The sequence below is a fragment of the Odocoileus virginianus genome, chromosome 11 (genome assembly GCF_023699985.2).
Source record: "Odocoileus virginianus isolate 20LAN1187 ecotype Illinois chromosome 11, Ovbor_1.2, whole genome shotgun sequence".
Lineage (NCBI taxonomy): Eukaryota > Metazoa > Chordata > Mammalia > Artiodactyla > Cervidae > Odocoileus > Odocoileus virginianus.
Genome location: NC_069684.1, coordinates 34,734,697 through 34,761,247, shown reverse-complemented (window position 1 = coordinate 34,761,247; position 26,551 = coordinate 34,734,697). Strand labels below are relative to the sequence as shown.

The 26,551-nt window shown below is 44.1% G+C and overlaps 1 non-coding gene across 1 annotated transcript; it reads left to right on the top strand.

Annotated features, from left to right (window-relative positions):
* The first annotated feature begins 6,956 nt into the window (after positions 1-6,956).
* On the top strand, positions 6,957-7,059 carry LOC139037571 (U6 spliceosomal RNA). Its single transcript, XR_011490455.1, has one exon. It is a non-coding gene; the product is annotated as a U6 spliceosomal RNA (small nuclear RNA).
* Positions 7,060-26,551: the final 19,492 nt, after the last annotated feature.

Below are 26,551 nucleotides of genomic sequence, written 5' to 3'. Positions count from 1 at the left end.
AGGCAGACTCTTTAACCTCTGAGCCACCAGGGAAGAAGGGACTCATATAATAGTCATCTTTTTTTTTTTAAGATAATGATCTTTTAAAATAATTTTTAAAATTTTTATTTATTTTTGGCTGAATTGGGTTTTTGCTGTGACACGTGGGCTTTTTCTAGCTGTGGTGAGAGGGGGTCACTCTCTAGTTGTGGTGCATGGGCTTCTCATTGTCATGGCTCCTCTTGTTACAGAGCACAGGCTCAATAGTTGTTACACATGGGCTTAGTTACCCTGAGTCATGTAGGATCTTTCCAGACCAGGGATCGAACTCATGTCCCCTGCATTGGTAGGCAGATTCTTAATGACTAGAACATCAGGGAAGTCCCTGATATAACGTTTTGAAGGTTTATACATGTTGAAGCCTGTGTCAATACTTCCTTCCTTTTTGTGGCTGAATAATATTCCATTTTATAGATATACCACATACCCGTTACTTTGCTAATAGACATTTGGGTGGTTTCTACATTTTGACATTGTGAATAATGCTTCCATGGACATGGATGTACAGGTAACTGTTTTAGTCCCTGTTTTCAATTCTTTGGGGGTGTGGATGGATACCTAGCAGTAGAATTGCTGGGTTGCATGGTAATTCTATGTTTAACTTTTTAGGGAACTACTAAACCATTTTCCACAGCAGTTGTGCCATTTTACGTTCCTACCAGTAATGTATGAAGATTCCAATTTCTGCACATTGTTATCAACACTTACTTCCCTTTTTAAAAAAATCTTTTTTTAATTATGGCCATTCCAGTAGGTGAGAAGTGGTATCTAATTGAGGTTTTGATTTGCATTTTCCTAGTGTCTAATGATGTTGAACATCTTTTCACATGCTTTTTGGCCATTTGTTTATCCTCTTTCCAAGGCACTTGGCCATTTTTCAGTTGGGTTGCCTTGTTGCTGAGACCTAGATTTCTTTATATTTCTGGATTTTATCAGATATATGATTTGCAAATATTTTCTCCCATTTTGTATGGTTTTGTTGTTTTTTTTTTGGGGGGGGTGCGGTTTCCTACTTTCTTGTAGTGTCCGTTGATGTACAAAAGTTTCTAAGTTTGATGAAGTACAATTTATTTTTTTCTTTTGTTGCTTGTGCTTTTGGTATCATGTTTAAGAAACCATTGTCAAATCCAAGGTTATGAAGATTTGTCCCCACGTTTTCTCCTAAGAGTTTTATGGTCTTCACTCTTATTTAGGTTTCTAATCCATTTTCAGTTAATTTTTATATATGGCATAAGCTAAGTGTCTGATTTCATTCTTTTGCATGTGGATATCCAGTTTTCCCAATGCCATTTGTTTAAGAGACTGTCTTTTCTGCATTGACTAGTCTTGGCACTCTTGTTGAAAATCAACTCACTACATATACAAGCTTACTTCTGGTTTCTCTATTCTATAGGTCTATATGTCTATCCTTATGCCACTGCCACTGTTTCAATTACTTTAGCTTTATAAGACATGACCTAGCCTTTGTTTTTGTTTTTGGGTTCCTCGTGTGATTATGTGGGATCCTAGTTCCCTGACCAGGGATTGAACCTGAGTTCCATGTGTTGGAAGTGCAGAGTCGTAACCACTGGACCACCAGGGAAGCCCCATGACCCAGCCCTTTACATTCACCATTTCATTTACTCCCCACCAAACACTATGAAGTAGGCACTATAATCATTCTTAAAGGCCTAAAATGTTAGGTGTCTTACCCTAAGTCACAAAGTTGGTGGGTTGCAAGCTGCCCTTTGCAAGGTGACATTGCAAGTGCTCCAAGGTTGACAGACATACAAAAGTTATAAATTCTCATATCTTTACCTTAAAAACAACCTCCATAGCTAAGTGATGTCGTACCAGGCCTTTGGCCACTAGGATCTCAAAACCAGGATCTTCCAGGAGAAAGAAAGTGATCTCGAGCAGCTCTCATCAAGGTGAGGACAAGGAGGTACTTCCTCCCAAAGTCCACAGACTCCTCCTAGAGATGGCTGTTTACAAACTCCCTGAAACTACCCTCTTTGCACCCCAGCTAAACTTGACCTTAAAAGAAGGAGACCGAGGACTTCTCCAGTGATCCAGCGGTTACGACTCTCCATTCCCAGTTCAGGAAGTGCAGGTTCAAACCCTGGTCAGGAAACTAAGATCCTGCATGCTATTTAACCAAGACCAGAAAAACAAAAATGAAAAAAATGAAAGGGACCCTGGAGCTGTTTGGGTTTGCCTGTCTCTGGCCATACTGCTGGGCAGGTCTTTCAAGGAAGTTTCCCTCTGGCCTGCTCAACAGTCTGGGTATGTCTGCTTGTTCGTGACTTCTCTGTCTGTCAGGACACTGGGGCTATGACTCTTTGAGAAACACTTCAAGCTGAGAGGGGTGCTGCCATCTCCCCTTAAATGCACATGCACACACACACCTGCCCCCGATGACCCTCTATCCCCCTACTGTGCTGAATTTTCTTCAAAGCCAAAAACATGACTCAAAATGTTCAGCATCTGCTTTTTGGTCTTCCTTCAATAGGATGTAAATTCCACGAGGATTTACTTTGCAGGGATTTAGTTTTGCTCACTGCAGTGTGTCTGGAGCCAAGAATGGAGCCTGACAGAGCAGAGGCCTTAGGCATAAACAAGTGTGTTGACCAGACACTTGGTCCACGTTAGCCACATCCCAGGCCGTGCATGAGGTATGCAGCCACCTCTGTAGGGAGGAGTCAAGCTCAGAAGTTTGGGTGGGTGCTGAAGATGAAAAAGAAAGGAAGACATTTTTTTTTTTTTTTAAATTTTGGCCACAGTGTACAGCAGATGGGATCACAGTTCCCTGATCAGGGATCAAACCTGTGCCCCTTGCAATGGAAGTGCAGAGTCTTAGCCACTGGATCACTAGGGAAGACCCAAGATTTTTTTTTTAATTGCAGAGATTAAAAAAAAAAATAGTGGTTGATGTCCAAGAGTATGACCTCAGAAGGAATCAGCTAAAGGAGAGGGCAAACCTGGAGAACGGAGTCCATCAGATCTTCAGATGTTTTCTTTTTTTTTTTTTTTTTCAGATGTTTTCAAAAGGTGGGATCATGAAGAAGGTAGCCCTTTGGACCTGAATGTTCCCAAGTTTCTGGATCCTGTAGGCCAGGGCCTCCCTGAGCTGTAAGACAAGAAATGTCAGCCTGGGCTGCTGGGCCCCTCAAGGAACAATGATGTTTTCCAGGTTCATCCATGTGGTGGCTTGTAAATATTTCACTTGTTTTTACATTTCATTGTATGGATATGCCACCACTGCTTGGTCAAAGGTTTCAAAGGTTTACACCTATGTTTCTTTCTAAGAGTTTAATAGTTTTAACTCTTGTATTAAGGTCTTTGACCCATCTGAATTAATTTTTGTGTATGTGGATTTCGGGGACTCGCTGGTGGCTCAGACGGTAAAGAATCTGCCTGCACTGTGGGAGACCTGGATTCGATCCCTGGGTTGGGAAGATCCCTGGTGAGTCCTCAATGGATGGACATTTGAGTGTCCAAGAAGTGGAAAAACACTTTTTGCCTGTTGTAAATAATGCTGCTGTGTACATTTGTGCACAGGTTTTTGTGTGGACATAACTTTTTTAAGCAGAGTTCAGGAATTCTTTTTTTTTTTTTTTTTGGCTGTGCTGGGTCTTCATTGCTGCACAAGGGCTTTCTCTAGTTACACTGGGTGGAGGCTCCTCTCTAGTTGCAGTGCACAGGTTTCTCATTGTGGTAGCTTCTCTCTGGGCTCTAGGGCACGCAGGCTTCAGTAGCTGTGATACATGGGCTGAGTTCCTTCGAGGCATGTGGAATCATCCTAGACCAGTGATCGGATCAAAACCATCTCCCTTGCATTGACAGGTGGATTCTTAACCACCGGACCACCAGGGAACTCCTGGACATGTTTTCCTTCTCTTGGTTATAAACCTAGGAATGAAATTGCTGGGTCATATGTTTACTCTGTGTTTAACTTTTTGAGGAACCATGGAAGTATTTTCAACAGCGGCTGCACCATTTTACATTCCCACCAACACTGGGAACATAACACTGGGGATTTTCCACGTCTTCACCAACATTTATTTTCTGGTTTTTTGAACAGTGTTATCTTATTGAAGTTCTGATTTCATTTCCTTAACAGTTAATGATGTTGAACATCTTTACAGTGTGCTAATTAGCAATTTGTTTATCTTCTTAGAGAAATGTCTATTCAAATCATTCAGCCCATTTAAGAAATATTTTATTTTTATTTATTTATTTGTCTGTATGGGATCTTTAGTTGCGGCATGCAAACTCTTAGCTGTGGTACGTGGGATCTAGTTCTGTGACCAGGGATTGAACCTGAGCCCTCTGCACTGAGACCTTGGAGTCTCAGCCACTGGACCACCAGGGAAGTCCTGGCTCATTTCTAAGTTGGTTTACATCTTTTTGTTACTGAGTTGTAAAAATTCTTTATATACTCTGGATACTATCAGATCTATGATTTGCAAATATTTTCCCCATTCCCCATTCTGTAGCTTGCTTTTTACTTTCTTGATAGTGTCTTTTGATACACAAAGGTTTTAATTTGGGTGAAGTCAAATGTATTTATTTTTTTCTTTTCGTGCTTGCGCTTTTGGTGTACTATTTAAGACAGTTGTCTAATCTCAGGTCTTGAAGATTTACACCCATGTTTCCTTCTAAGAGTTTAACAGTTTGGGCTCTTATATTTCTGTCTTGGATCCATCTGAGTTGATTTTTGTGTAAGCTGTGGCATGTGGATATCCACTTGTCCTAACACCTTTGGTTGAAAAGATGTTATTTTCACCTAAGTCATAACAACTGTCAACAGATCACTTCAAAACTGTCAGAAATGTGGTGTTTTTAGAGAATGCTTTCAGATGTCATGGCCACCCAGCACACTGCCTCACCCTTGGCTGTGCTTCTTGTTATCTTTTTTAAAAAAATTATATATATATATATATATATATATATATATATATATAGTATATGTATATAAACCCTTAGGGTACGGTCAGGGCTGTCAAAACTGCTGCCTTAGCTGAGCTCAAATCTAACTAGGATTGGGAAAACAAAATTCCCGTGTCAGTGTGAAAACTTCAATCTGTCTGCTGCTGTGGAACGAGGACCCAGACATGTAATACCTGGGGCCACAGGGGTGGAAAGGACCCCAAGCCCTCCCCCAGCTTTCAGCACCCCTGGCATGAGAGCAAGGTGACCCTCCATCCATCATCCTAGGATGAAAGTCAGGGCTAGGGTAGGGTGAGGCAAGGGAGGACTGCAGGGAAAAAAATGTAATGAGACTGGATCCTGCTCTCTCATCCTGTCTGCTCCATGGGCAGAAGGTAAGCTAGTAGTCCCAGTAGTCAGGTACCGATGTGAGAGTTGGACCATAAAGAAGGCTGAGCACCAAAAACTTGATGCTTTCAAACTGTGGTGCTTGAGAAGACTCTTGAAAGTCCCTTGGACTGCAAGGAGATCAAAGAAGTCAATCCTAAAGGAAATCAATCCTGAATATTCATTGGAAGGACTGATGCTGAAGCTGAAGCTCCAATACTTTGGCCACCTGATGTAAAGAGCTGACTCATTGGAAAAGACCCTGATGCTGGGAACGATTGAGGGCAGGAGGAGAAGGGGGCAACAGAGGATGAGCTGGTTGGATGGCATCACTGACTCAACAGACACGAATTTGAGCAAACTCCGGGAGACAGTGGAGGACAGAGGAGCCTGGCGTGCTGCAGTCCACGGGGTCGCGAAGAGTTGGACAGGATTTAGCAGCTGAACAGCAGTCTGGGCTCCTGGGGGTGGGCTAGGGCTGCTTTTAGCCACCAGGGGGCACTGCGGGAGCTGCCCTGAGCCCCTTCGCCTCTCCGCTTGATCCTGCCTGCTGGGCGCATCCCACTGGCTCTAACCAGCTGGCCAGCCTCCCAGCTCTCCACTCCAGCCCCAGTTGATTCTACTCTGTGGCTGACTCAGGGGCCCGTGGTCGGGGCCAAGGTGGTCCAGAGCTCTGGGCAAAGCTTGGTGAGTGGAGCCGTCACTGGGTGAAGGGAAATTCCCAGATAGCAGGTCCCTTCTGCTCTCCCCTTGTTGCACAGATGCTGTGTTGAGGCCACTCCAGAAGCTGCCAGAGAGGCCACCACAGCACCATGGGGACACGGCCCCGGGACCTTGTCCTGGCTTGCTTTGCTCTCTGAACTTTTCAGGACGCACGTCCCTCCCTTCAATTTCATTCATGTTGAGGACTTTTGTTCAGTCTTTCCAGGGACGAAGGAAACAAGAAGGAAACAGGCAGAGAGATACGCTTCCTGCTTTGCTGTGCTTCCCCTAAAACCGAACTCTGGGGTCAAGCCGTGGGCCTCGGCTCTCCTGCCCCAGCCTCCCGGGGGCTCAGTCTAGCATGGCCGTGTTGGGCATCACCAGAAAAACAGCACAGGAGCGCCAGGGTGGCTCTTTCTGGGCGATGCCGGCAGGCAGGCTGGCAAGGGGCAGGGTCCAGGTGGCTGCATGGGGAGGATGAGTCCAGAAGCACCTGCCCCCGAGGAAACCACTGGTCCCTGGACGCCTCTGTGCTCAGACGGCGGCTCGAGCTGGGAATTTCCCACACCCCGAGTGACAGCACCTGTTCCCAGGGGCACTCTGGGGTCAGGTTTCTGGCCTTGAAGTCTGCTCTGCCCTGCTCTCTGTTCCTCTCTGATTTCATTCAGGGAGAATCAGCAGTGACTTGAGAGGCAGGGAGGCCTGGTCTGGGGAGGGACAGTCTGGGGTTGGGTAGGGTGGGGAGGCAGTGATCATATCTTTTGGTCTCTCCCTTCTGGCATCACACTCATATCTTCCCCCAGCTTTCCAGAATGTTGGTCCCACCTTATCCGCCAACATCAGAGGCCACCAGCCTCCAGACAAAAGGTGCTGAAGTACTTGACAGAAAGAGTCTGTGGCATCAAAAGATTTTTGTAGCACTCGCTTTGGCAGCACAAACACTAAAATTGGAACGACATAAAGATTAGCATGACCCGTGCACAGGATGACACCCAAACTGGTGAAGTATTCCATATTTGGGGGGTCATTTGTAAAGATGTAGATGGACCTAGAATCTGTCATACAGAGTGAAGCAAGTCAGAAAAAGTAGTACTGTGTATTAAAGCATGGATATGCAATCCAGAAAACTGGTACAGATGAACCTATTCCCAGGGTAGGAATAGAGACGCAGATGTACAGAACGGACATGTAGACACAGTAGGTGAAGGAGAGGGTGGGATGAATTGGGAGATTAGGATTGACATACATACACTACCATGTGTAAAATAAATAGCTGGTGTGAACCTGCTACAAAGCACAGGAAGCTCAACTCGTTGCTCTGTGATGACCTAGATGGGTGGGATGGAGGTCATAGAGGGCTAGACGTATATATATATTTTTGTATATACACATATAGCTGGGCTTCCCAGGTGGCACAGTGGTAAAGAATCCACCTACCAATGCAGGAGACTCAAGAGATTTGAGTCCAATCCCTGGGTCAGGAAAATCCCCTGGAGAAGGAAATGACAACCCACTCCAGTATTCTTGCCTGGAAAATCCCACGGACAGAGGAGCCTAGAAGGCTCCAGGGTGTTGCAAAGAGTCAGACATGACTGAACAGCTAAGCACACACACACATACATCTAGCTGATTCATTTCACTGCACCGCAGAAACTGACACAACGCTATAAAGCAATTATAACCCAATAAAAAATATATAGCTGGACTTGCCTGGTAGTCCAGTGGTTAAGAATCTGCCTGACAATGCAGGGGACTCGGGTCTGATGCCACATGCCACAGGGCAACTAAGCCTGTGTGCCACAACTACTGAGCCAGAGCTCTAGAGCCTGTGAGCAGTAACTCCTGAAGCCCAGGTGCCCTGGGGCCCATGGTCTGCAACAAGAGAAGCCACCACAATGGTGCTTGGGCTCAGGCACCACAGCTAGAGAGTAGCCCCCATTTGTTACAACTAGAGAAAGCCCATGGGCAGCAATGAAGACCCAGCACAACCAAAAATAAATAAATTTTTTAAAATTATGATAATAAATTTTAAAAATCTGGCTAAATAGAAAAAAAATTAAAAAATAAAAGACCCTTGTCTCTGGCCAGTTCCTCCATAAGATCTAGAAATATTAGCACTGGAGGACTCTGAATCCTGGAGCAGAAATAGAGATACCGGCCGAAAGAGCACAGGCTTGACCCTCGCTTGTCTGGCTTCTCTGGTGGCTCAGATGGTAAAGAGTCTGCCTGCAGTGAAGGAGACCCAAGTTTGATTCCTGGGTCGGGAAGATCCCCTGGAGAAGGAAATGGCAACCCACCCCAGTATTCTTGCCTAGAAAAGCCCATGGACGGAGGAGCCTGGGCTCCTACAGTCCATGGGGTCGAAAAGAATCGGACATAACTGAGCGACTTTTCTTTTCTCTGGCCTCAGGGGAGGCTGTGTACTGGGGGCTCGCAGTTTGGGCTGTGGCCCCTCCTGTTGAAAGAAGGCCATTTGCTCAGCTTAATCCACTGATTAATATAGGATTCATGTCTCCATTCTCATGTCACTTCAAGTGACCTTGGAATACAGAGACTTAGTAATTAACCACTGACCCCAAGTGTTGGAATCCAAAATGAAATGCCTCTGCCTTTGTGGGTGTCCTTTGTCTTAACCGCACCTGCCAAATAAAGGCAACCGACTCTGTATTCACAAAGTTTACTGCCCATTCACACAAGGGGGTAGGGAGCTCTTCAAGGTTGTTGGCACATGAGATTTGGAACAAAAGCCCCCAGTAAACTGCACATAGCCTGGGGGTGACGTGTCATCAGACAGCCCTTGATATCTTGGGGTACAGCTTTTGCCAGAAATGATGTCTGGGACTTCACTGGCTGTCCAGTGGTGAAGACTCCATGCTTCCAATGCAGGGGGCACAGATTTGATACCTAGTCAGGGAAGTGAGATCCTGTCTGCTGCACAGAATGGCGAAAAAAAATTTTTTAATTTATAAAAGAAATGATGTCTGTCACCCACAAGTCCACAGCAGAGCAGCTGCATTTCTCAAACCAACAGTGATGCTGGAACTTCCACAGACTAGCTTCAGGCAGGCACTTCCACAGACTAGCTCCCTCTCTTGATATTTTTTTTTCTCCATAAGGGATTTCTCCCTCCACCTCCTCTTCTTCCTCTTCCACCCCTGGATGTTATGAGGAAACATCTGTGGGATAACAAAAAATAATAAAAGTTTACAAGATAACAAGCTTATAAAGTTTTGCGTAGAAGTCCCTGTCATGGTTCCCACCTCCTCTGAGATGGTGGATGGAAGCTTCGTTTTCTTGTCTCTAGTTGTCTCCTTCCTAGAAGGATGAGGATCCCCTAGGGTGACTGGGGAGGAGGTGAAAGGAAAAACTCGGAGGGCACCCTGGGCTCTGCTGAGGGTCCCACACTCCCTGGGGCTGATCTGATCCAAAGGAGAAAGCAATGGCTGATGCTTGTTCACCTGCCCTCTCTTTCTTCTTAGTTTTTTTTTTTTAATTAAATTAATTATTTATTTGGCTGTGCTGGGTCTTTGTTGCAGCATGAGGGATCTAGTTCCCTAGCCAGGGATCGAACCCAGGCCCCCTGCATTGGGAACATAGAGTCTTTACCACTGGACCACCAGGAAAGTCCCCTTCTTAGTTTTTTTAAGCACCTGGGTCAGGACCTCGTCAGGGACTGAATTTTATTTTATTTGGCCACATCACAAGGCTTGTGGGATCTTAGTTCCCAGACCAGAGGTGGAAACAGGGCCCTTGGCAGTGAATGCATGGAGTCTTAATCACTGAACTGCCAGGAAATTACCAGGGGCCTGATTTTTTTTTTTTAAGACATACCTTAAAAAAAATTATTTATGTATGTATTTATTTTTGGCTGTGCTAGGTCTGCATTGCTGTGTGGGTTTTCTCTTACTGCAGAGAGTGGGGCCTGCTCTTCATTTCAGTGCTCAGGGTTCTCATTGCAGCGGTTTCTCTGGTTGTAGAGCTTGAATTCCGGGCCGTGCGGACTCACTAGTTGTGGTGGAAGGGCTTAGTTGCTCCAAGGCATGTGAGATCTTTCCGGACCAGGGATCAAACCCATGTCCCTTGCATTGGCAAGTGGGTTTACTGGACCACTAGGGAAGTCCTAGGGGGTTTTTAAAGGTAAACACAGTTTATGGAACACAGACAAGCTGAGGCTATGTACTATTGTATTGTTTCGTTGCTAAGTTGTGTCCAACTCATTTGTGACCCCATGGATTGTGGCCCTCCTGGCCCCTCTGTCCATGGAATTCTACAGGCAAACATACTGGCGTGGGTTGCCATTTCCTCCTCTAAGGGATCTTTCCCATCCAGTGATCAAACCCAAGTCTCCTGCATTGGCAGGCGGATTCTTTACCACTGAGTCACTGGCAAGCCAAAATACTGCTGAAGTAGAAATCCTGGGGAGGGCTGAGATGGTGCTTCAGAGGCTTGATGGATCAGCTGGTGGCAGTGTGGAGTCGGGAGAGAGCATGGATTTAGAGTCCACTTGGTTCAGGACTTTTCATTTGCAAATGGCAGTGAGCAATTCAAATGAGCTCAAACCAAAAGGAACACTTACTGGCTTATGGCTTCAGGCAGGACTGGATCCAGAAGCTGAAAGACTGTCACCAGGACTCAGCAGCTCTCCATCTCTCCACTCTGCTGTCTTCTGTGCTGGCTTTACCCACAGTCAGGTCAGGCTCTCCAGGCTTGGCGGCCCCCACATCTGTTTATGTTCAGCTCAGCTGCCCCAGCTTTCCTCTCCCAGCAGTTGAGCCAAAATCCTAAGCCTGATTCTTATTGGCTTGAATTGGGTCACGTGCCCATCCTTAAGCCAATCATTGAGGGTGAAATTACTGCTTGGACCTGGGTCACATGTTTACCACAGATTCTAGGACCAGGTTAGCCTCACTTAACAATGTGAACTGGGACCTCCCCAGTGGCCCAGTAGCTAAGACTCTGGGCTCCAAATGCTGCGGGTCAGAGTTCAATCCCTGGTCAGGAAACTAGATCTCACATGACGCAACTAAGAATTTCCACACTGCAACTAAAAATTCTCTGCCTGCTGCAACTAAGAGCCAGCACAGCCAAATAGATAAATATTAAAAGAAAAAAAAAAAAAAAGCCCACACAATATGAACTAAAATTAAGGGGCATTTCCCAAAGGAAGATGTAACTAGAAAAAGGGTGAATGGATGATAGGCAAAAACTTCACACCCACTCTCTCAGAGCAGCAACTTCTGCCACCACCTGGCTGTGTGACTTTGTCCAGGCCATTTACCTTTTCTGAGCCTCAGCTGGAAACACAACTTGTTTCAGTCTTCATGTCCTTTCCTTTATAAAAACAAGGATGTGACAGAGGTATCCTGGGGCTCCTACTGTATTTGAAACTTCCGTTGGACTAGATTATGAGGTAATTTATTAAGAATTCTGTTCCTTTGGCCCTGATAAGCAAAGGATGAGGAAGAGGAATGGAAAACAATGATGCTGGCAAAGCATCGGAGTTTGCTTCCCCCTACATTTCCTTAGAAGCATTCAGCAAAGGGAAGGACGAAGTGGAGCCTGGATGAGCAGGAGGCCCAGCTCAGGCCACAGGGGAGCAGGCAGCCCTGTCAAGGTCCTGGCCTGGCTGAATTTGTGTTAGAATCTCAGTTCGCCCTCTGGGGCCTTGGAGCACTCAGGGCTGAGCACAGATGGAGTCTGGCACCTCCATCTGGCCCTCTGTTCTCCTTGGGAAGGCCCGAGCCAAGGGGTCCTTACCTGTTTGGACCACATCTGGATAAGGTAGCGTGTTGTTTTCAGGGTCCCAGGCACAGCTGGTCCCCGAGCACAGTGGTGCAAGGTGCCTACTTTCCCTTGGAGCCCCCAGGGCACTGCTGGAGGCTGGCCTGTATGCAGCTGACAGCTGACCTATTTATGAGTAACCTTTCTTTACCACCGCTCTGCCGGTGACAAGGCTGGATGCACTGTGGTTCAGAAGAGGTGTTTCCCAGTGACTTAAAACAGGTTTGCCTGGAGCTGTGAATAAAGCCCCAGATTCTTCCGGCTACTCCTCCCAACTTCGCTCTTCTCTTCCTGGCATCACTTATAGGAGGGTTTCTTTGCTGTTGTGCTTTTCACAGTTTCCTACAGAGTTATTTTTAAAAATTTTTATTGGTGTACAGTTGACCTACGACGCTTTGTTAGTTTCAGGTATACAGCAAAGTGAATCTGCTATACATCTACATAGATCTGCTCTTTCTAAAATTCTTTTCCCATATAGGTCATTACAGAGTATTGAGTAGAGTTCCCTGTGCCATAAGTAGGTCCTTAGTAATTATCTATTTTATATATTATAGTGTATATATGTCAATCCCAATCTTCCAATTTATCCATCCCTTCTCCCATAGAGTTTTTACTCTCAAAGTGTATCAGAGTGACCTTTCCTGCACAGTCATTAGCCATCACATGCATGCATGCAGTGTGCTACATTGCTCAGTCATGTACGACTCTTGCAACCCCATGGACTGTTGCTAGCCAGGCTCTTCTGTCCATGGGATTTCCCAGGCAAAAATACCAGAGTGGGTTGTCATTTCCTACTCCAGGGGATCTTCCCAACCCAGGGATGAAATCTGTGTCTCTTCTGTCTCCTACACTGGCAGGCAGGTTCTTTACCACTCGCGTCACCTGGGAAGCCCCTAAGCCATCACACTCTGGCTAAAAATAGAACAGAAAATACATGGAAACATGAACCATTATTCAAGAAGGAAAAACTGACCACCCTTTTGGCTCCAGTCACTAGGGGGGTCTTTGCTCTGCTGAGCTCACTGTGTCTGCTCTCAGAGTACGACTCCCAGAGGACTCAGCCCAGCCCTCTAACTGTTGGTCTTTGGGACCCACTTCATGACCTTCCACCTGTTGCCTCCCACCACCTCTCTGCCACCTCTGTCCTCAGTCCACAGCTGGGGGTGGGGGTGCAGGGCAGTAGCGCCATCCCTGAAACAATGTGTGCAAGTCAGATGGTGACCACAGCCATAAAATTCAAAGAAACCGCTTCTTGGAAGGAGAGCTATGACAAAACTAGGCAGTGTATTAAAAAGCAAAGACACTTTGCTGACAGAGGTCCGCGTAGTCAAGGATATAGTTTTTCCAGTAGTCATGTGCAGATGTGAGAGTTGAACCATAAAAAAGGCTAAGCCCTGAAGAACTGATGCTTTTAAACTGTCATGTTGAGAGTCCCTTGGACTGCAAGGAGATCAAACCAGTCAATCATAAAGGAAATCAGTCCTGAATATTCATTGGAAGTACTGATGTTGAATCTGAAGCTCCGATACTTTGGCCACCTGATGGGAAGAGCCAACTCATTTGAAAAGACCCTGAAGCTGGGAAAGATTGAAGGCAAAAGGAGAAGGGGGAGGCAGAAGATGAGACAGTTAAACTGCATCACTGACTCAATGGACGTGAGTTTAAGCAAACTCCAGGAGATAGTGGAGGACAGGGAAGCCTGGTGTGTTGTAGTCCCTGGAGTAGCAAAGAGCTGGACACAATTCAGCGACTGAACAACAGCATGACTTACCTTTGTTCAGATATTGACAGGTCACAAAGCTCATTCACTACACTACCTGTTCTACTTAGCCCACTGGTTCCTACCATTTTTGCTTCTTTTTCCTGGAGGATTGCTGAAGGAATTGAATGACAAAGGAGTTGAGTTAGTTACAAATGGGTTAAGGTTTATGATCTCCGTAGTTCCGCCTTTGGGTGAACTGGTCCACTAGTTAAGGAAGCAAGATAGATCTTGAAAGTCTTGAACTATTTATATCTTCGCTTTTCTTTTTCCGGCTTCCTTTGCAACTCCTCCCTTAAGAGAAGGCATCTGAGTTGCTGGCGGCACAGTAGGAGAGCCAAGGCAGAGAAACAATCAATAGCCCCTTGGTTCGGACTCAGCAGGGAAAAGCTAGGGAAGCAGCAGAGTCACACTGAGACTCAGGAAAGAGGATGGAGAAAGGAGGCTCCCCCTTAGGTAGGCCCAGACCATGGGAGAGTCCACCAGCGCTGGGGCAGGAGGGAGGAATGGGGGTGACCTGAGCAGAGGCGGTGGAGCTGAGGTTCAGAGCAGGTCAGTCCCCGGGAGACCCTCCCTGCAAGTATTGCCCCTCCCCCACTCCCCCTCAGTGGACAGTGTGAAGCATCTGGTATTGGCACGGGGGGCGGGGGGGGGGGGGGTGTGTGTGCCAGTAATTTCCTGGGGCTGCCATAATAGATGACCACCAACTGGGTATCTTCAAACAAAACAGATTGTCTCACAGTTATAGAGGCCAGGAGTCAGAGGTCAAGGTGTCGGCAGGGCTGTGGTCTCTACCTCAGGCTCTGGGGAGGATGCTTCCTGGCCTCTTCTACATGCTAGCATCCTTGGTGGTCCTAGGCTTGCAGCTGCATCACCCAAACCAACCTCTGCCTCCATTGTCACAAGGCCTTCTCTTTCGCGGACATCTCTAAATCTCTCCTTAGAAGAACACCAGTCATTGGATTTAAGGCCCACCCTATTCCAGTATGACTTCATTTTAACTTTCATTTTTTTAATGTGTTTTTATTTTATTTTCTGGCCTCATCAAGAGGCATGTGGGAATCGAAGTTCCCTAACCAGGGACGGAAACTGCACCCCCTGCCTTGGAAGCATGAAGTCTCAAATATTTTTATTTATTTGGCTGTACTGAGTATTAGTTGTGGCATGCAGGCTCTTAGTTGTGTGGGATCTAGTTCCCTGACCAGGGATCAAAGTCAGGCCCCCTGCACTGGGAGCATGGAGTCTTAACCACTGGACCACCAGACCTCATTTAGCAAAAGAAAATTTAAGACTTTCAAAAATTGAAATATTTTTATTGTATAATATTATATAAGTTACAAGTGTACAATGTAGTGGTTTGCAATGTTTAAAGTTTATACTCCACTTGCAGTTATTATAAAATATAGGCTATATTCCCTGTGTTGTATAATATATCCTATAGCTTATTTTTTACATAATAGTTTGTATCTCTTAAGCCCCTGGGGCTTCCCAAGCGGCACAGTGGTAAAGAATCTGCCTGCTAGGAGATAAAAGAGGCGTTGGTTTGATCCCTGGCTTGGGAAGAGTCCCTGGAGAAGGAAATGGTAACCCTCTACAGAATTCTTGGCTGGAAAATTCCATGGACAGAGGGACCTGGTGGGCTAGAGTCCATAGAGTCTCAAAGAGTCAGATATGACTGAGCAACTGAGTACATACCATGTCAAACCCCTACCCCTCATTGCCCCTCCCCCTTCCTTCTCCCCACTGGGACCCACTAATTTGTTCTCTATGTCTGTGAGTATGCTTCTTTTTTTGCTATATTCACTAACTTGTTTTTTTTTTTTTTTTAGATTCCACATATAAGTGATGCTATACCATAGTATGACCTCCTCTTAACTTGAATGTATCTGCAAAGAGCCTATTTGCAAATGAGGTCACATTCACAGGTTCTGGGGGCTGGGACTAGGTCATACATTTTGGGGGAGGGGGATACAATTTAATCTACACCAGGGCCCTGAAGCTAAAACTCCAATACTTTGGCCACCTGATGAGAAGAACTGACTCACTGGAAAAGACCCTGATGCTGGGAAAGATTGAAGGCAGGAGGAGAAGGGGATGACAGAGGATGAGATGGTTGGATGGCATCACTGACTCAACGGACGTGAGTTAAAGCAAGCTCTGGGAGTTGGTGATAGACAGGGAAGCCTGGCGGGCTGCAGTCCATGGGTCGCAAAGACTTGGACACTGGACACAACTGAGCGACTGAACTGAACTGAAGTTCCTTCAGGGAGAAGATGACAGATGCCAGTGTCCTGGGGCACCCAGTCTAGCAGGCTAGGCTTGTATGAATAACATCGTGGAGGCCAGTATGGCTGGAGCAAAATGGGCCAGGATGAAAGAAGCCAGGAATGAAATTGGAGATAAAACACGTGTAGATCAAGGAGCACTTTGCAGGCCCCTGGTTAATTCTCTGGATTTTCTCTGACCTATTTGGAGGCCAGTGGGGGAGTTTATTGGAAGGACTGATGCTGAAGCTGAAACCCCAATACTTTGACCACCTGATGAGGAGAGCTGACTCATTAGAAAACACCCTGATGCTGGGAAGGATTGAAGGCAAAAGGAGAAGAGGGTGACAGAGGATGAGATGGCTGGATGGTATCACTGACTCAATGGACATGAGTTTGAGCAAACTCCGGGAGATGGTGAAGGACAGGGAAGCCTGGTGTTCTGCAGTCCATGGGGTCGCAAAGAGTCAATCATGACTGAGCGATTGAATAAGGCAAAATCTTACTAAGTTTTAAAACCATCCATCTTGTGGATGGACTGTCAGAGGTGAGGAGACAAGTATGAGGAAACTAAACCAAGATCCAGCTTCTGGACAAGGGCAGAAGCCCTGGAGGCTGTTAGACATGCTCGGAGCCTGTTTCTATAGTCAAGGTAGGATTCGCCTTCAGAGTCCATGTGGGGTATGTAAGGAAGGGAATCAAGGACGATTCCAGGGGCTTCCCTGGTGTTCTAGTGGTTAAGATGCTGTACTTCCCCTGCAGAGGGTGCAGGTTTGATCTCTGGTTGGGGAACTAATATCCCACATGCCTCAATACACAGCTGAGGGGGGAAAAAAGAAAAGGATGATTCCGAGAGATACTACACTGTTTTGGGAGACACCCCCTAGGTTCTCTTTGCTGCAAGTAATAATAAATCCTTCTTTCTCCCGATTAAGGAAAAAAAAAAAAAGGATGAGTACATGATTATTGCCTTGAACAATTGGAAGAATGGAGTAGCTATCAAGTGAGATGAGGAAATGCAAGCATGGAACAGGCTCGAAGAAATGACAGCTTAGCTTGATCTTGACCCTTGTAAGTGTAAGATGCCCATTTGACTTCCATGTAGGCATATATGAGTCTCCAGTTCTGGGAAAAGGTCTGGGCTGGATATATACATTTGGCAATGGTTAGTGTATAGTTTCATTTGTTTCTTTTTCAGCCATGCCATGAAGGATCTTATGGCATTCCCTGACCATATATCAAACCCTTGCCCCCTGTGGTGGAAGCCTGGACCCCTAACCACTGTACCGCCAGGGAAATTCTTGTATATTTTCATTTACAGTTGTAAGTGCAGATGTAGCACCCAAGTTGTGAGTGTAGACAGACAAGAGAAGAAAGCTGAGGTCTGGGCCTTGGGCAATCCAATGTTTGGATGGGGAGACTGAAAAGGAAAGCAGCTCCCAGATTTCCCCCCAGTTTAAATATTTGTATTTGTTATATTTAACTCTTTAGATAATTGAAATTGTATTTTGTGTGGGGTGAGAAATAAGATTCCACACTGATTTCCACCTCCCTGCCCCCTAGAAAGTCACAGTAAATAACTTTTATCTGGAAGGACTCTTCCAGGTCTAATCCCCCAGCTTAATAATTATGGATGGACCATTCTGCCATGCATCTATGTCTTCACTGGCAAAATTGCAGTACTGGACCAAAGTAATTCAAGATGACCCATTCAAATCTGTTCTCAGAAATGCAGTGTGGCTTATTTACCAACCTCAAAGGAGTGCCATGCAGTTAGTGAAATGTCAAGCATCAGCAGGCTTCCAAGATACCTGCTAGATCCTAAGTGATGCTCCGCTCCCAGGAAAAAGGCTGGTATGGAAAAGGAACAAATATTTGTGCAATAGACCAATTGTTACTGATGGTTCAGACATTCTTATCTTTTATGAATAAGTGAAAAAGTTCTGATTTTGAGTTAAGATGTGAATAAAAAATGCTCTTTATCTTAACTCTTAAGAGTTAAGATGCTCTTTTTAATGAGCCTCAAAAGTCGACTTGTGTTCCTCCATAAGGGACAGGTTGACAAAGGGGTATATCAGCCAGAATCTCAATGATCTGGCTAATGTATCCCTTGTGCATTTCCTCAGTGCAAGGAACCATCCTATAGATGTTAACTGCACCTTATTCTTTGGGATGATTTATTGCATTTATATAATTCCTTTAGAATTGTTGTACTTTTGATTGATTTCATTAGAAACACAAAATATTTTGTTACAGAAAATACCTTCTAAGATTTTTTACATTTCTTCAGCTTTCCTTCTTTTTTATATGAAGGCTCTTATGAATGTACATTAATGACAAGGAGATACAACTTGGATTATTGATTTCTGAGGTTTATATTGAAGGTAACATGATTTTAAAAATCAGTTTGCCACATTAGAATGGATATAGCATTTATCTGACAAGGTGATAATTATTTGAAACAAGGAAATGCTGAGGGGATCTGGTTAAGAGTCAGACATGACTTAAGCAACCTAGCACACATCTGGTCAAACCAGTGGAGCATTTGTAATCTAAAGATTCCATATCCTGAATCAGATCCTTGTCGACAAATACAACACAAAGATATCTGTGAAATTATTTATAAATTATCCAAGTTAAGAATAAGCCAAATGATCTTATAAAGAGTATAACCTTTTAGATAAGCACTATTAAATAATGAACTGTAAAACAGAGAGAACCGTAATATATAGATGGGTAATGATTATAATGAAATTCTTAACAGTCTTGGCATCCATCAGAAAACCTATAACTTCTTTGAATAGTGAAGAGACTGTTTTGGACTCAAACCAAAATACTTTAATTAAATGGTAATATTTTACCAGATAAAAACCAAGGATGAACTACTTTTTATTGCTGCGAGGTATAAACAGAATTCATAAGAAGGGATTTTGAGGAATATGCAATTAAATCGCACTCAGGGGGAAAGAGCTTCATTGGCTGGAAGCAGTTTCTGCATTTGTAAATTTGAAGGTGAACCAATACACTTCTTGGAAGAGAAATTTCCTTTTCCAGAAACAGCCAGGACCTCTTTTTGTTGTGCCACCAAATATACAAAAATAAGAGATGAGTTATTTCAAACATTTGTTCAATTGCAGTTTTAAGAAAAAAAATGTTTTCATGCTGCATAGTTTGGCGTTTAGCTGAGAAGTCAATCTGCTAATTTTCACTGCTCAGAATCCTCTAAAAATAACATCATTTGGGGAGGTGTAGCTGATTAATGAACATGAACTTGCAAAGACAAACAACTGATACTTGATTCTCATGAAATTGAATGTCAGATGGAGGAAAACAATAGCATTTATAAATTTCATATCTTCTTTAAAAAAATTCATTTATTTATTTACTGGGCTGTGCTGGGTCTTAGTTGTGGCATGTGGGTTCTAAACCCCTGATTAGGGATTGAACCTGAGCCCCCGGCATTGGGAGCATGGAGTCAGCCACAGGACCACCAGGCAAGTCCCTGTAAATTTCATATATTCTATGAATATAAATATATATATATATTTACTGCTTATTTCCAATTAGAAATATCTTAGTTACCTATAACTGAATTTAGTCCATGAAGGTTCACCTATTTGTGTTTAAATATTAAAATATTTAGAATTGTATGTGTCATTGTTTCAGGGTTTATGTTTATATGAACATTTGCTGATTCTGGGGAAGAGACAGCAAAAGGGGCAGGGTCTCTGACTCTTGGTGCCCCCTCCCTCACTTCCAGCCCCAAGTTATTCTGTAACTTGATGGCTACTGCAGGCAGAGGTCATTCTTCATATGACTTTTTAATGAATTGGCTGTTTCATGCACAGTTGTTTTCATGTCATGAGACAGTGGAGTGAAAGGTTCAAGGCTGAGGGAGGTCCCATTCACTCATCAGCAAGAGTCATGCAGAAAGCCTTGTCCTTGGCAGGAAAAAGAGAAGCAGCTTGATTTCAAAGTTCTCACTCAGCAGAGAGAGTAAGCCTCTAAGTCAGCACCCCTTGGGTGACCTTTCCCTCATGCAGCAGTTGTCACCCTTTTCTGAGTCTTGGACCCCCTTTGAAAACCCAAGGAGCATTATGGAGCCACCTAATGTGAACAGCCAACTCACTAGAAAAGATGCTGATGCTGGGAAAGTTGGAGGGCAGTAGGAAAAGGGGGCGACAAAGGATGAGATGGTTGGATGGCGTCATCAGCTCAGTAAGTTTGAGTTTGAGCAGACTCCAGAAGATAGTGAAGGACAGGGAAGCCTGGTATGCTGCACTCTGTGGGGTCTCAAAGAGTTGGACACCACTTAGCGACTGAACAACAACTACAAGAAAGTGCATATGTCAGGCACACACACACACACACACACACACATATGCATGCATGCACACACACGTGTGCATTCACATTTTCTTCATACAATAACTGGGGCTCTGTGACATCAGAATCAGATGTTTCCAGTCTTCCCTGGTGTTTCAGTGGTTCAGAATCGCCTTGCAATGCAACGGACACCATTTTGATCCCTAGTCGGGGAAGATTCCACATGCCAAAGAGCAACGAAGCCCATGTGCCACACCCGCAACAAAGCCCACATGCCACAACTACTGAAGCCTGTGTGTCTAGAGCCTGTGCTCCACAAGAGAAGCCACTGCAATGAGAAGCCCGTGCACGCAACAAATTGTAGCCCCTGCTCACCACAACTAGAGAAAGACTGCATGCAGCAAGAAAGACCCACCACAGCCAAAAATCAGTAAATAAATATTTTTTTAAAACCACAAGAATCAGGTGTTTCCTAGATATTGAAGAAAAGCATTTGTTCCTGGCTTAAAATGTGAACCATACTCTTTAAGTCACTTTTAAAAATAAATAAGTGTGGGACTTTCCTGGTAGTTCTGTGGCTAAGACTCCAGGCTCCCAATGCAGGAGGCCCTGGTTCGATCGTTGGTTAGGGAACTAGATTCCATGTGCTGCAATTAAGACAGAGCGCAGACAAATTAAATGAATAAAATATTTAAAATATATGAGTGCTGTGCACAAGCCCACTTAAAGGACCTGTGCTTGACTCACAGATATGAAGAACAGACTTGTGGTTGTGGATGAGTTTGGGCTTAGCAGATGCAATCTATTATATATAGAATTGGATAAACAACAAGGTCCTACTGTATAGCACAGGGAACTATATTCAATATTCTGTGATTAAACCATAATGAAAAGAATATGAAAAAGAATACATATGTGTAACTGAATCACTTTGCTGTACTGCAGAAATTAACACAACACTGTAAGTCAACTATACCCCTATAAAATTAAAAAAAGAAAGGACCTGTGCTTAACGATGCTACAAAGTCTAGACCAACATCTAGTCTGGATTAATAGGTGGTTTCACACCATTATTTGTCTTTTGCCCTTCTGTAAACAACATTTTTTCTGTGGCTCTGTGATTCTAGGAACGCTCACCAGGGAGTAGGGAAGCTGAGGAGAGAGGCCAGTTCCCCATTACTGAGCCTGTTTTCTCATCGAGATCAAAGACAAAATTTGGATTAGTCAGCAGTTCTTAAAGTGAGGTCTGGGGACCCTTATTGGGGTCTGTGGTGTTAAAACTATTTTTGCAACAAACTAGGATATGATTTGCCCTTTTCCAGTCCCATCCAATGGGGAGTATGCAGCAGAGTTTTCCCAGAGGCTATGTGACCTGTGGTGATGCTCTTGTTCTGACAGCCAAAGAAATGTGCGTTTGTAGATTCTTTGAATTCAAATTTTCTTTTAATATTTTGACTATCTAATTGGCTGTGATCTTCCATCTTCATTGCGATGTGAGGGATCTAGCATCCTGACCAGGGATTGACCCCGGGCCCCCCATATTGGGAGTATGGCGTCTTTGCCACTGGACCACCTGGGAAGTCCCATATTTGTGTATTCTTATGTTTAGTCAGGAAGCAACAGTTAGAACTGGACATGGAACAACAGACTGGTTCCAAGTAGGAAAAGGAGTACATCAAGGCTGTATATTGTCACCCTGCTTATTATTTTTTGTTTGTTTGTTTCCACCCTGCCTATTTAACTTCTATGCAGAATACACCCTGAGAAATGCTGGGCTGGATGAAGCACAAGCTGGAATCAAGATTGCCAGGAGAAATATCAGTAACTTCAGATATGCAGATGACACCACCCTTATGGCAGAAAGTGAAGAGGAACTAAAAAGCCTCTTGATGAAAGTGAAAGAGGAGAGTGAAAAAGTTGGCTTAAAGCTCAACATTCAGAAAACTAAGATCATGGCATCTGGTCCCATCACTTCATGGGAAATAGACAGGGGAACAGTGGAAACAGTGTCAGACTTTATTTTTTGGGGCTCCAAAATCACTGCAGATGGTGATTGCAGCCATGAAATTAAAAGACGCTTACTCCTTGGAAGGAAAGTTATGACCAATATAGATAGCATATTAAAAAGCAGAGACATTACTTTGCCAACAAAGGTCTGTCTAGTCAAGGCTATGGTTTTTCCAGTGATCATGTATGGATGTGAGAGTTGGACCGTGAAGAAAGCTGAGCGCTGAAAAATTGATGCTTTTGAACTGTGGTGTTGGAGAAGACTCTTGAGAGTCCCTTGGCCTGCAAGGAGATCCAACCAGTCCATCCTAAAGGAGATCAGTCCTGGGTGTTCATTGGATGGACTGATGCTGAAGCTGAAACTCCAGTACTTTGGCCACCTCATGCGAAGAGTTGACTCATTTGAAAAGACCCTGATGCTGGGAGGGATTGGGGGCAAGAGGAGAAGGGGCCGACAGAGGATGAAATGGCTGGATGGCATCACTGACTTGATGGACATGTGTTTGAGTAGACTCCAGGAGTTGATGATGGACAGGGAGGCCTGGTGTGCTGCGATTCATGGTCCCAGAGAGTCAGACACTACTGAGCGACTGAACTGAACTGAACTGATGTTTCAAAGACACTGGATACAATTCATATTGGAGAGAAAAAACCTACCTAAACAAAAGCTCTTAGCATCACTCTAGTAGTTTCCACAAACTGGATGGCTTAAAATAACAGATATTTATTATCTTGCAATTCTGGAGTCTACAAGTCCAGTATGAAGGTATCGGCCAGGTTGGTTCCCTTTGAGAGCTGTGATAGAGACTGTTCCATGCTTCCCTCTAGCTCTGGTGACTGCCAACAATCCCTGTGATCCCTGGCTTGTAAACACAGCTTGAGCCCTCTGCCTCCATCTCCCTGACATTCTCCCTGAGTATCTGTGTTTTCACATGGCCATCTTCTTATGAGGACATGGGTCATATTGTACTATGAACACACCCTACTCCAGTATGTTGTTCAGTCACTAAGTTGTGTCTGACTCTTTGTGACTCCATGGACTGCAGCACTCCAGGCTTCCCTGTCCTTCACGATCTCCCAGAGTTTGTTCAAATCCATGTCTGTTGAATTGGTGATGCTATCTAACCATCTTCTCCTCTGTCATTCCCTTCTCCTCCTGCCCTCAATCCTTCCTAGTATCAGGGTTTTTCCCAATGAGTAGGCTCTTCACATCAGGTATATGGAGCTTCAGCTTCAGTATCAGTCCTTCCAATGAATATTCAGGGTTGATTTCCTTTAGGATTGATCAGTTTGATCTCCTTGCTGTCCAAGGGACTTTCAAGAGTCTTCTTCAGTATGACAATTAGAAGGCATCAATTCTTAGGCACCCAGCCTTCTTTATGGTCCAACTCTCACATCTGTACATGACTACTGGAAAAACCATGGCTTTGACTATACAGACCTTTGTCAGCAAAGTGAGGTCTCATCTTTTTCTTTTTTCTTTTCCAGGAGAAGGAAGGATTTATTGGTACTTATAGCAAGTAAGAACACTACCACCGCAGAGCTTTTCTAAAGCAGTGTCTTGTGGTATGACTTCATCTTAATTAGTTATCTCCGCAATGACCTTTCTTCCAACAAGGTCACATTCTGAGGTGGCAGGGGTTAGGATCTCAATATCTTTTCTGAAGGACACAGTTCAACCCAAAACAGTAACTGATAATATTTAGGATTCTGAAACCAGAGTCTGATGAGGTGATTGTGGGGGTTCTATAGTCATGAAGCATTATGAGATTCTAAGATAAATTTTCACAGATTTGAAATACTTGGCTTTGAAATACTTGTTAAGTTTGTGCTTTTCTCACCTTGCTTATATGCAGAGTACATCATGCAAAATGCCTAGCTAGATGAATCACAAGCTGGCATCAAGATTGTCAGGGGAAATATCAGCAACCTCAGATATGCAGATAATACCACTTTAACAGCAGAAAGTGAAGAGGAACTAAAGAGCCTCTTGATGAAGATGAAAGAGGAGAGTGAAAAAGCTGGCTTAAATCTCAGCATTCAAAAAACTAAGATCATGGCATCTGGTCCCAAAACTTCATGACAAATAGATGGGGAAAAAGTGGAAACAGTGGCAGATTTTATTTTCTTGGGCTCCAAAATCATTGCAGATGGTGACTGCAGCCATGAAATTAAAAGACCCTTGCTCCTTGGAAGGAAAGCTATCACAAAACTAGACAGCATAATAAAAAGCAAAGACATCACCTTTGCCAACAAAGGCTCATATAGTCAAAGCTATGGTTTTTCCAGTAGTCGTGTACAGATATGAGAGTTGGACCGTAAAGAAGGCTGAACCCCGAAGAATAGATTCTTTCAAATTGTGATGCTGGAGAAGACTCTTGAGAGTCCCCTGGACAGCAAGGAGAGCAAAACCTAAAGAAAATCAGCCCTGTATATTCATTGGAAGAATTGATGCTGAAGCTGAAGCTGCAATACTTTGGCCACCTGATTCGAAGAGCTGACTCATTGGAAAAGACCCTGGTACTGGGAAAGATTTAGGGCAGGAAGGGAAGAGGGTGACAGAGGATGAGATAGCATCACGGACTCAATGGACATGAATTTGAGCAAACTCTGGGAGACAGTGAAAGACATGCTGCAGTCCATGGGATTGAAAAATGGGACAGGACTTAGTGACTGAACAACAACATCTTGCTTTTAGGGATATTTGTATGTTTACATTATCCTGAGGATCTAGATCAGTGCAAACATCCTTGACTAGATGAGACAATTGCTGTTATCACTCATGGGAACCATTTTATTGATTTGTAGATGTTTATATTTACCTAAGAGATCAAATATCAGTTTTAAAAAAAGTAACATAAACTGAATGTATAGCTGTCAACAGTGCTCCCAGTGATTAGAAGCACTGATACCAAAGTCTTTTCATGGTGATTGAAGTCAGATAAAAGATAATCCACTCTGAACAGGGATACATTTCAAAGTGGTTCCCCAGGTGGCTCAGTTCAGTTCAGTTCAGTCGCTCAGAAGTGTCCAACTCTTTGCAACCCCATGGACTGCAGCACGCCAACTGCTGGATTTGTCCATTGCCAACTCCCAGAGTTTACTCAAACTCACATCCATTGAGTCAGTGATGCCATCCAATGTCTCATCCTCTGTCATCCCCTTCTCCTCCTGCCTTCAATCTTTCCCAGCATCAGGTTCTTTTCAAATGAGTCAGTTCTTTGCATCAGGTGGCCAAAGTATTGGAGTTTCAGCTTCACCATCAGTTCTTCCAATGAATATTCAGGACTGATTTCCTTTAGGACAGACTGGTTCAGTGGTAGAGAATCCATCTGTCAATGCAGGAGACCCAGGTTGATCCCTGGGTTGAGACCCCCTGGAGGAGGAAATGGCAACCCACTCCAGTATTCTTGCCTAGAAAATGTTATGTAGCCTAGTGGGCTACAGTTCATAGGGTCATAAGGAATTGGACATAATTCAGTGACTGAGCAACACAAATCAAACATTTCAAAGAGCTGTTTCCTAAACTGGATCTTAAATCCCTTTCAGTTCAGCTTTGAGATTCTATGCAAGGCATGTGGAACCTTTGTTTACTGGGAAGGGCACTTGACACTTCTCTTATCTGTTGCTGAGCTTATCTAGATTGGTGAAAAGGTCTTTGTAAACTGAGCACTGGGATTTGTGTTTAAAAATGTGGAGGAGAAAGAAAATAGCTTTTCCTAATACTATGAGGAGTCTGTGATTAGTGTTTGTTTCCTTAAATTTTTAAAAAATTGAACTATAGTTGATTTACAATATTGTTTTATTTTCAGGTGTACAGCAAAGTGATTCCTTGAAGATTTTTTTAAAAACTTTTTGTTAATACTGGAGATAATAGATTTTGAAAAAATCTTTTTTCTTCATATTTGCTTCAGGTTTTTGTTCTGTTTCATTTGTTTTTGTCTTTTTGGTCACTCAGCTTGTTGGATTTTAGTTCCTGGATTCCCTGCTGGCTCAGACAATAAGGAATCTGCCGGCAATGAGGGAGACCCAGGTTCAAGCCCTTGGTTGGGAAGATCCCCTAGAGAAGGACATGGCAACCCACTCTAGTACTCCTGCCTGGAAAATTCCATGGACAGAGGAGCCTGGTGGGCTATAGTCCAACGGGGTCAGAAAGTGTTGGACACAACTTAGTGACTAACACTTTCACTTTTTCCCAGGATAGACGTGATGATCAGTTGTCTCAAATACTGCTGATGGATAAAGAAAGTGGAGGACAGAATTGCCTCTTCTTTCTAGTAACGTGGAGTTCATGTTGACCTCAAGAGGAAAAGTTTTGGTGCAGAGGTTGAATCAACATGAGATTAGAGTGGATTTAAAAGAGAAGGGGAGGGAC